The sequence below is a fragment of the Scylla paramamosain genome, chromosome 25 (assembly GCF_035594125.1).
Source record: "Scylla paramamosain isolate STU-SP2022 chromosome 25, ASM3559412v1, whole genome shotgun sequence".
Lineage (NCBI taxonomy): Eukaryota > Metazoa > Arthropoda > Malacostraca > Decapoda > Portunidae > Scylla > Scylla paramamosain.
The window spans coordinates 12,669,543-12,681,247 of NC_087175.1; the positions used below are offsets into that span (position 1 = coordinate 12,669,543).

Below are 11,705 nucleotides of genomic sequence, written 5' to 3' on the forward strand. Positions count from 1 at the left end.
GCCCGCTGTCATCTCAGCCTGCTAGATAAGGTACAGAGACGGGCGGAACGCCTTATCCACAGAGATGACCAGAAGAGGCCCCTCCAGCAACCATGGCAACAGCGGCAGCAGCGGACGCAGCTGGTCGGCGCAGTAGTTCCCGCGTGTGACAGCTTGGAACACTGCAGCAGCGTCGCCGCCCTGATGGTGCTTCACAAGGCACAGGTCCAGTACGTGCCGCACCTGGCGGACCTGAGGCCCACCTGGAGGAGGTCTGAGCGATGCACGAGGACGGCGCTGAGCAATGGAGGTCTCTTGGAGGTCCAGAGGTCCTGCTCTATCACCCAGCAGCGCGCCTTCACTGCCGCAACGGTCAGGCTGTGGAATGCCTTCACCACTGCTGTTGACATAAGGCAAATGTCCACTCAGCAGGCGAAGGTTGCCGCCCACAGGTGGCTGCGGCAGCATCCACCTTAATATCGTACTGTTTAGTGTGTAGTGTATAGCGTATATTATATATTATTTATATATTCTCTTTTCTATATGTATAAATGTGAGCAGTACCTTTAAGATAGTTTGTTACACGATAATGTAAACTTTAGCTAGTAAATGTGTCCTCCCTAACTATTTCTCTGTAATTACTGTAAATATGTTTGAATAAGAGAGAGAGAGAGAGAGAGAGAGAGAGAGAGAGAGAGAGAGAGAGAGAGAGAGAGAGAGAGAGAGAGAGAGAAATAAGAAAAATATTAAGAAGGAATGGGAAAGGAAAGAGAAGACTGCGTTAACTCTCTATCTCGCAAACAACAGTGGAAATTGATTGTCACATTTATATTAAGGTGACATCTGAAAACTTACATTAAGAAGGCGAAATAAATATTGTAATTCCCACTGTCAAGTATTCCATTTCCCACCCCCCTTTTGCCTTTTCTGTCTTTCTGCAATGTGACTGAAACATACGAAATATTGCTAGAGTTTCTGTATGCTCACACACACACACACACACACACACACACACACACACACACACACACACACACACACACACACACACACACACACACACACACAAGTTCCCCCTTATTCCACAGTAGATATGTTCCTCGACATTGCGATAGGCATGGGTTCGAATCCCGCTAATCACAATTTACCAGTTGTGAGAGGCAGTTATGATTTTTTTTTTTTTTAAATAGAAGACCATAAAGATATTCTGTGTATTATGAATGACGTGGGGGAAGAATTCCACTACTAATTTAAATACCCGTCTCAAAATGCATGTAAAAAGTATCTATGTAAAACCCTACTACTAAGCATACCCAAGTACTTACAAAATGTCTGAATTGTTTTCTAGTACCAAATGCGATGTAATCTTAATTTTAGCAAAATTAATTACAGAAATGCATAGACTTCTTTTTTCTTGTTTTAGGCACTTTCCTCTGTAACCTTTAAGTGAACGACGGTGAAACAGACAAATTATCAGTTTTACTTTTTTATTGTTTCACCAGGATAAATGATTGTTGTCTGTCATGTGATGCCCTCATACCTTGTTCTGGGTCTATACGAATACAGAAACCTTTCAAATCTTTCAAACATCGGAACGATGCGATAGGGTGTCTTGTTTGTGTCAGGTCTCAATCTTGTACTGTACATACAACTTAGAGGTCTTACGTGTAGACATAATGAATTGGTCTTTGCGAGCCATAAGCTCTTTCCGGCAGGATGGTTGTCACGAGTTTTCAAAATTATGGCTAATTGCACACACAGGCACACATCCATACGTCCGTGAATGTGCTCGCACGTACGCGGGCAAGCAGGCGTACACACATAAGTAATTCAGCATATGCATTCGACACGTCCGATTTTCAACTCAACAGGAATCGAACAATTCACGCGGAGAAACCACAAAACGCTTAACCTCTGATATTTTTATAGTTTCCAAATGAAGTGAGTAAACTTTGTGTTGTTCATTGCCCCAGAACACACTCTGTTCATACGTCTACTTGATACAGTCTTCCAGAAAACTATTAATTCTTTAACAATGCTCAACTATCCATTTCCTCTATGCTGAGCGTACTTAGGTTGTCTTTTTGAATATACCAACTGGAAATTTTACGTCTCTTCTTTTGTTAAAACAATTTCCATGACGTTAGGTGTTCTGTGTCGTCTCCCTAGTTCTTTCTTTCATCGCTCACGCTAACTCATGCTATACACGGTTTGAGTTTGCTTTACGTGAGCGTTTTCATTTTTTCTGTTAAGACAGAAAAGTACATTTTAAATGACAATGGAGTGTACTGAGGCCGCATTCCCGTGCGGCACGTTTGCCAGCAGCATGCGCTCATAATTATCTGGCGCCGTGCCTTCCCAAATAGTATGGAAATCTGTGTAGTACCTCCATTTACTTTTTTTTTTTTTTTAGCATCCTGCTTATTAAGTACACAAGAATCGCTCCGTCTCACCCTCTATTTCGAGAAAACGCAGGCAAAATGACAAGTGACCTCTTCAGTAACTTGTGTGTACTGCTGCAGGTGAATAGCACGGGAAGAACCGCTCTGTGCAGACAGACCTCAACACTTTTCCCACGCCATTCTGCCGTGCGGGAAAAACTGGTCGTGAAGCGAACTTTATCCTTCCTTGTATGAAATACATCTTCCTTATGAGAAAAAATGAACACATAGAGGTCTGCCAAACATGAACTCAAAACTTTTCCGCCTCATCAAGTCCTCTCCTTTAATTAACAATCTTCAGTCTCTCACTCAACGTTTTAGTGCCGCATGTCTTGGTATCTTCTGTCGTCGTTTCCATTTTTTACTGTTATTCTGAAATTGCTAACTGAATGACTCTCTCCTCCCGCGGCTCATATTCTGTTTACATTGCTAATACAAGAGTTAACCAGTATTTTTTTCATCTCTTTTACTGGAAAACTCTGAGAATCTATACCTGTTTCCGTTTTCTCTTTCCCCTACGACTTGAAGTGTTTTAATAGGGGATGTCATGACAACTCTGGATCTAAACTGCCCGACTTTTTTGGAATCTACTTCTTAATCAACTCAAGAGCGGCATATTGAGTAGGCTTTTTTCTCATACTTTTTGTATCTTTGGCCAGACTTCTTGACACGCAAACAAAATCCCAGAGTCTGTTTCTCATTACTTTTGCAGAATTCTCAAGTTACCTTATATGTATGACTATATGGCATTTTTAATAGCCCTATGTAGTGCTATGCAATCCAGTGCAATCCTGTGTAAAACAAGAGAGAGAGAGAGAGAGAGAGAGAGAGAGAGAGAGAGAGAGAGAGAGAGAGAGAGAGAGAGAGAGAGAGAGAGAGAGAGAGAGAGAGAGAGAGAGAGAGAGAATCATTTATTCTACCCATGACCGTGGGAATTATAATCAATGATTTGGCCCCTTAAATGTTGGTTTTCAAATGTCACCTTGAAATAAATGTGACAATCTATTTTCAGTGTTGTTTGCGAGGTAGTGAGTTTCCCTCTTTTAGTTTTCCTCTGTAATTTTTCCCCTTACAATTTTGCCATCTTTATCTGCTTTCTTTTCATGCCTATCTGTCTGTTTGTTTGCCTGTCTGTCTCATTGTGTGTGTTTTATTTATTTGTCAGTCAGTCAGTCTATCTCTGTATGTTTGTCTGTCTGTCTGTCTGTGTTTTATCTGTTTGTCTCTGCCTGTCTGTCTCTGTTTGTCTGTCCGTCCGTCTTTGTGTTTTATTTGTCAATCAGTATGTCAATTAGTCAGTCTGTCTGTCTGTCTGTCTGTCTCTCTTGCCGGATCTCTTCAATGCAAGAAAAGTCGAGGTGGAGGCGGATAAAGCGGTGTTAAATGGCTGGGGCGATAAATCAGTCTTAGAGAAAGGGGTCGTACCCTGTCACAGCGGCGTACCAAGTGGCAGAGGACGATGGAAGGGTGGCTATGGTCCCGTGTTGCTGGCGGGCAGCTCTTACCCTTCCCAAGGTTTGGAAGAGGATGAGCAGGGCAATTGTGGTTGGCCGGAGGAGAGGGCGGCTCTCTCTCTCTCTCTCTCTCTCTCTCTCTCTCTCTCTCTCTCTCTCTCTCTCTCTCTCTCTCTCTCTCTCTCTCTCTCTCTCTCTCCTTCGCATTTTATTTTTCTGTTTCCCTTAACTTATAATTCCTTTTAACTCTTATCTTCTTTTTCTCTTTTTGATTCTCCTTCACTCATTTTATTCCTTCATTCTTCCTGTCTTAACTTTTGCATCACCATTGTTTTCTTCCAACATCTTTTATAAATCCCGCTTCTTCCTTCTATCACTTCTTATTCCTTCTTTTCTTCAACTAGTCGTACTTGTCGTTCTCATCAGCATCCATAATTTCCATCGGTACACCGTGATTACATTGCCAATAGCAGTAATTTCTAACCCGATTATTCCCGTTCATCTCCCATTTCTGCCTATTACTTCCACACTCTTCATCTGTCATTCTCGTCACACCTATCACTACCAGTCATCCTCCAACCCAAAATTTATTACCCATTACCGTAATTAGCCAACATATCCTCCACCACCACTACCAGCACCACACATAACGACAAAATAATCTATAACAGCTGCTGTGTCTGTGGCCTAATAACGAAGTGATGGTATGTTTGAGAACTACGTGGAAACGATAATAATAGTGAAAAAATAATTATAATAACAGTAATAACAATAAAAGTAGCAATTATTATTATTATTATTTCTGTTGCTGTTGTTGTTGTTATTTTTATTATTATTATTATTATTATTATTATTATCATTATTATTATTATTATTATTATTATTATTATTATTATTATTATTATTATTAATCAATTATCTGTTATTAATGATACTACTACTACTACTGCTACTACTATTGCTGCTGCTGCTGCTGCTAATAACAATAATAATAATAATAATAATAATAATAATAATAATAATATTATTATTATTATTATTATTATTATTATTATTATTATTATTATTAATATTAATAATAATAATAATAATAATAATAATAATAATAATAATAATAATAACAATAATAATATTATACTAACACCACCACCACCACCACCATCACTACCACCGTAACAACAATAACAACAACAGCAGTAACAATAATTGCAACAACAACAACAACAACAACAACAACAACAACAACAACAACAACAACAACAACAACAACAACTACTACTACTACTACTACTACTACTAGTACTACTACTACTACTACTACTGATACCTGACTTTAGGAGAGCAGATTTTGAAGAATTAAAAAGGTACCTCCAAGGAGTGGACTGGCAAAGGATGCAGGGTGAGGTCAGGTCAGGGGCGGAGTTCAGAGAGATAAGGCAGGATGAGAGAGGTGAGGTGAGGCGTGAGGGTGTAGGACAAGAGGAGGGGAGATGTGTCCGGAAGGGAGGAGGAAAGAGGAAGGGGGGAGCTAGGTGTGAGTATGTTGGAATGTCAGGTCATGCGGAAATGAGAGAGTTGAGGTCGAGGCGAGTAGATGAGGGAGTGGAGAGGAGGGTAGGAGATGAGATGAGGGGACTAGGTGAAGTAAATGTAGATAAATTGTATAAATATTTCGTAGATAAAGTTCATACAGGTCAGTTAGCAAATATCCCGTATAGAACAATAAGATCACAAAAAAATGACCCTAAATGGATGACTGGTAGGTTGAAGCATTATATAGGGCGTAAGAGAAGTATATATAGGAGATTAAGGGCAGGTGAGGAAGTTTTAAGAACACAATATAATGAATTAGTTAGAACAGTCAGGAAGTTAACGAGGAAAGCTAAGGACAATTATGAATTAAAGGTAGCCAGCCAGGCGAAGACGGACCCCAAGGGATTTTATCAGGTATACAGGACGAAGAATAAGGATACTGTAGGTCCATTAAAGGCAGCAGATGGGGAGCTGGTTAGTTCTGGGGAGGAGATTAGTAAACTTCTGAATGATTATTTTTTAACTGTCTTCACCCAGGAAAACATACAGGATATGCCAGATAGTGAACAGGTGTTTAGAGCAGATGAGAATGAGAAGCTGACAGATATTTCCATAACTAGGGAGATAGTGGAACAGGAGATAGATAGGCTAAAAAAGTTCAAGTCACCAGGACCTGATGAAATATATCCCAGAGTACTTAAGGAATGTAAAGAGATTATTAGGGAGCCGTTAGTTTCTGTCTTTAGGAAATCACTGGAGTCGGGTGAGGTACCAGTAATGTGGAGGCAGGCTAATGTAGTACCCATCTTTAAGAAAGGAGATAAAACTTTAGCGTTTAATTATAGACCTGTCAGCTTAACTTCAGTTGTAGGTAAAATGTTAGAGTCAATAATAGCGAGGAACATTAGGGAACATTTAGACAAACATAACTTGATAAATCAGTCACAGCATGGCTTCACGAAGGGGAAGTCTTGCCTGACAAACTTGTTAAGATTTTACAGTAGGGTGTACGAGGCAGTAGATAATGGTGATAGTTATGATATCTTATATCTGGACTTTAGTAAAGCATTTGACAAGGTACCCCATCAAAGGCTCCTGAGAAAGGTTAGGGCACACGGGATAGATGGGAAGGTGTTAGGCTGGATAGAGTCATGGCTTAGTGACAGGCGACAGAGAGTGGTAATAAACGGCTCGAAATCCGAGTGGGGTCATGTAATTAGTGGGGTGCCACAGGGATCAGTATTAGGGCCATTGTTATTTCTAATGTATATCAATGACTTGGATAGTGGAATTAGTAGTGATGTTAGTAAATTTGCGGATGACACAAAGATAGGTAGATTAATTAGGTCAGAATCGGATGCCATCGCCTTGCAGGCAGACTTAGATAGAATGAATGAATGGACGGATAGATGGCAAATGCAATTTAATATCAATAAATGCAAAGTGCTTAGCGTAGGTAGAGGAAACCCACACAATAGGTACACATTAGACAACCAAACTCTGGTAGGTACAGGGTACGAGAAAGATTTAGGAGTTATAGTTAGCTCTGAACTCCGTCTAGGGAAGCAATGCATAGAAGCCAGAAACAAGGCAAATAGGGTACTAGGATTTATTTTTAGGAGTGTTAAAAGTAGAAGGCCGGGAGTAATATTAAAGTTATACTTGGCGCTGGTCAGACCTCATCTAGACTACGCGGTGCAGTTCTGGTCCCCACATTACAGGAAAGATATAGGTCTATTAGAATCAGTACAGAGGAGAATGACTAAAAGGATACAGGGGATGAGGAGTATTCCTTACGAGGCGAGGTTGAAGCTGTTGAATTTACATTCTTTAGAGAGACGTAGGTTAAGAGGGGACCTGATAGAAGTCTTTAAGTGGTATAAGGGTTATAACAAGGGAGATGTAAGCAAAATTCTTAGGATCAGCAACCAGGGTAGAACAAGAAATAACGGGTTCAAGCTTGAAAAATTTAGGTTTAGGAAGGAGATAGGGAAAAATTGGTTCTCAAATAGAGTGGTAGACGAGTGGAACGGACTCAGTAATCATGTAGTTAGTGCTAGGACACTAGAGAGCTTTAAGAGAAGATTAGACAAGTTTATGGATGGGGATAACAGATGGAAATAGGTAGGTGTGTTGCAAACAGGGACTGCCACGTGTAAGCCTGGTCGCTTCTTGCAGCTTCCCTTATTTCTTATGTTCTTATGTTCTTACTACTACTACTACTACTACTACTTGCTGTTATTGTTGTAGTGGTGGTGATGGTGGTGGTGGTAGTGTTAGTATAAATATTATCACTACTACTACTATTATTATTATTATCATTATTGTTATTATTATTGTTATTTTTATTATTGTTACTAATCATTTATTTGTTATTAATGATACTACTACCACTATTACTACTACTATTGCTGCTGCTACTGATAATAATAATAACAATAATAATAATAATAATAATAATAATAATAATAATAATAATAATAATAATAATAATAACAATAATAATAATGATAATAATAATAGTTATACCAACACCACCACCACCACCACCACAACAACAACAACAACAACAACAACAACAATAACTACTACTACTACTACTAGGTTCACTCAAGCTAGATTCTTGGCGCCTAAGCGAGTTTGTAAAAGGTTACAGCTGCAGCATTCTCTCGATAACTCGATAACACTCACACATTTTGCATGCTCCAATGAGACAAATTTCTTTATTAGATGTCATAGCTCACTTCATATACCGGAAAGCAAGTTTTGGTTGGCACCGTCACACCCAGAACCGACAGTAGAACGAAGATGTAAAAAACTTGAGAAAACAATAAGAAAATGGTATCACGGCGAGTTGAACTGTGAAGGTGTTAAAAAAATGTTTATAACATGTTTTACTTATGCTCGCTATTTTCAGTACTTGTTCCTTGAATACTGAAATATATTGTTACATTAACCCCCCAAAAAATAAACTTGTGGACACGATAGTGTGATCAGAATTCAGATGTAGCTCCACATATTGAAAACACAATTATTTATAGCAACATGTCACTCGCTGCAACTATCAAGGTGGCGCGGCACGCGGCATGTAAAGGAAGAGGAAAGTTACACACTAAACAACGGGGACGGTACTTATAAAAGTCATAAATAATACTCACAATTGTATTCATAGCTATGAAAAAAATAATTATATTTTTTTTCATAAGGTATATAGATTTTCGTATCTTCTTTCATAGTTCTGAGTGACTTAGTTATGGCTGTGCTTGCTTCTCCTTATATACCCCTCATTTACGTTATGCATTGTTATCACACTTCTACTCTCTTTTATTCCTTTCAAAAAACATGTTCCCTGCTTCCATCGTTTTTTCTTCCTTCCTTTTTTTTCTTTTTTCTTCTTTTGTTGCATTCGCTCTACTATCTTTATAATTCTGCCTCCTGCCTTTCCTGATTCATTTCGTTTGTTTTCCCTATTATCCATTATCCTTTCCACCACTTTTTTTTTTCCTTTGTTTATCTAGTCTTTCTTATTTTCTTACCTTTTGTTCCTCTTTTTTTTTTATTATGCGAAGAAACACACACACACACACACACACACACACACACACACACACACACACACACACACACACACACACACACACACACACACACACACACACACACACACACACACACTCATGGAGAGAGATTTGTCATTCTGTGTATGAAGCTCAGGAAATGTAGAATAGTAAGTTAAACCATTGAAGACTAGATTAATACAATATACAACCTTTATAAGTAATTGTATTTATATGCCGCATAATGGTAGTTCTTTTGGTTTTGGGCAAGGTAATTTGCCATATCAAGAAAGAGTCTTTCTTAAGCTTGTGCAGCCTTTCTCTGTGCTGTTGTAGCCCCCTCTTTGGGCTTCCAAAGTTGTAGCTGCCCTCTCCAGAGACTTGTTTTTGTGATGTCTATTGTTTTGTTTACGGTCGAGGCTTCCACGGACGATGTACACTAATAAGTATCTTTTACATAAAGCTTGAAATTATTTTCATTTTCGCTATGAAATATTAATCGTGAATTTATAGATCATTATTTGTCTTCATACTTTGTTAATTTTACAATTTGGGAACTATATGCATCCAGATGACGTGCTACAGTTAGCAACAACTTGATGTTGGCTCAATCCACTATATACAGAGATATGGAAAAACTTATGATGGATTCTTATGGAGATTGTTATAGTATGTCGAAACTTATGACTAAGCCCATAGCGTTATGCTGTGACCAGGCACTGACCCCTCACCCACAAATCGCTGTGTTTCTTCTCGAGCACCACTACTTCGAGGTTTCGTTCATATATATATATATATATATATATATATATATATATATATATATATATATATATATATATATATATATATATATATATATATATATATATATATATATATATATATATATATATATATATATATATATATATATATATATATATATATATATATATATATATATATATATATATATATATATATATATATATATATATATATATATATATATATATATATATATATATATATATATATATATATATATATATATATATATATATATATATATATATATATATATATATATATAAAGCAAGTATGAGGTGTCACATAGGGGATCTGATGGCATTATATGTCTACCAGTAGATACATATTTTACTCGGTGATTAAGGCGGCGACTCACACTGACTCGAGGATCTAAGGTGCGTTACCTTGCCATATCCGTCACTAAAGACCACTTCAATGTCGATAATGACGGTGTGCAAACACTGTCCTGAAAAACAATTCAAGAGGATATTTCTAATTACTCCCAGTGAGGTCTAAAGCACTGTTCAGGGGATGCTGTGAACTTATCATTAAACCCAGCTGTGACCTCACTGAACGTTTCCCTGTGTGTCTCACAACACAAGGGGGCAGTCACAGCCTGCCCTCTAAAGACAACTCTCTTCCTCCACACAAATCTACAAGCACCTAATAACACACACACCCTTCACTCAAAAATTTTAAAATCATAATAGCGACTCCTACACCAGCCTCGGAGTCCCCATCTAGGGAGGGGACCATAAATGTCCCCAGGTCGGACTGCCTTTCTGTTAATGACCCTAAGTGTCTTGACACCCCCCTCAACTTTTTCTTCATTAACTTCTGTAACATTCACGGTCTAAGATCTAATTTTCAGTCTGTAGAACACCACCTCTCCTCTTCTAAACCTCACCTTCTTTTCCTCACTGAAACTCAGGTGTCTGAGGCAACTGACAGTAGCACCTTTTCTGTTGCCTCCTACTTTCTCTATCCTCATTTTCGATCCAAAGCTGGATGCTACGTTTATGAGCGCAGTGACTTAACCTGCTCTCGTGCCCACGCTCTTGAATCTTCCGAGTTTTCCACCATCTGCCTACAACTACAGAGTCACTCTCAAACTAAATTTATTTGTGCTGTATACCTCTCACCTAACTCCTCTGAATATAAGAAATTCTTTGACTACTTAACTTCCAAAGTGGAGCACATTCTGACTCTCTTCCCTTTTGCAGAAATCTCCATTCTTGGAGACTTCAATGTTCACCACCAACTTTGGCTTTCCTCTCCCTTCACTGACCATCCTGGTGAGCTAGCCTACAACTATGCTATCCTCCACGACCTAGAGCAATTGGTGCATCACCCTACTTGTATTCCTGACCGTCTTGGAGATACGCCCAACATTCTTGACCTTTTCCTGATCTCTAATCCTTCTGCTTATGCTGTCACCCTTTCTTCTCCGTTAGGCTCCTCCGATCACAATCTCATATCTGTATCTTGTCCTATCGCTCCAATCCCTCCTCAGGATCCCCCTAAGCGAAGGTGCCTCAGGCGTTTTGCCTCTGCTAGTTGGGGGACCTTTTTTTTTTTTTTTTTTTTTTTTCAGAAATCAGATATTAAGCTGATAAGAACAGATACTACACTTTGATCTTAGCCAAAAGGCCGAGAAGCGGCCTTTTGGGTATTTTGCTGATTTTCCTTGGAATGACTACTGGTTCCGTGTCAGAGACCCGTCTTTGTGTGCTGAGCGCATAACAGAGGTGATAGTGTCTGGCATGGAGGCGTACATTCCTCACTCATTTTCTCGTCCTAAATCTTCTAAACCTTGGTTTAACACAGCTTGTTCTCGTGCTATACATGATAGAGAGGTGGCCCACAAAAGGTACTTAAGCCTTCCATCACCAGAATCTCATACACTTTATATTTCTGCCCAGAACCATGCCAAGTCTGTTCTCCAACTA

General features: G+C 38.8%; 1 pseudogene; it reads right to left on the minus strand.

The window, feature by feature from the left end:
* Positions 1–11,314: 11,314 nt before the first annotated feature.
* Positions 11,315–11,418, minus strand: LOC135113466 (U2 spliceosomal RNA; annotated as a pseudogene).
* Between the last annotated feature and the right edge of the window lie 287 nt (positions 11,419–11,705).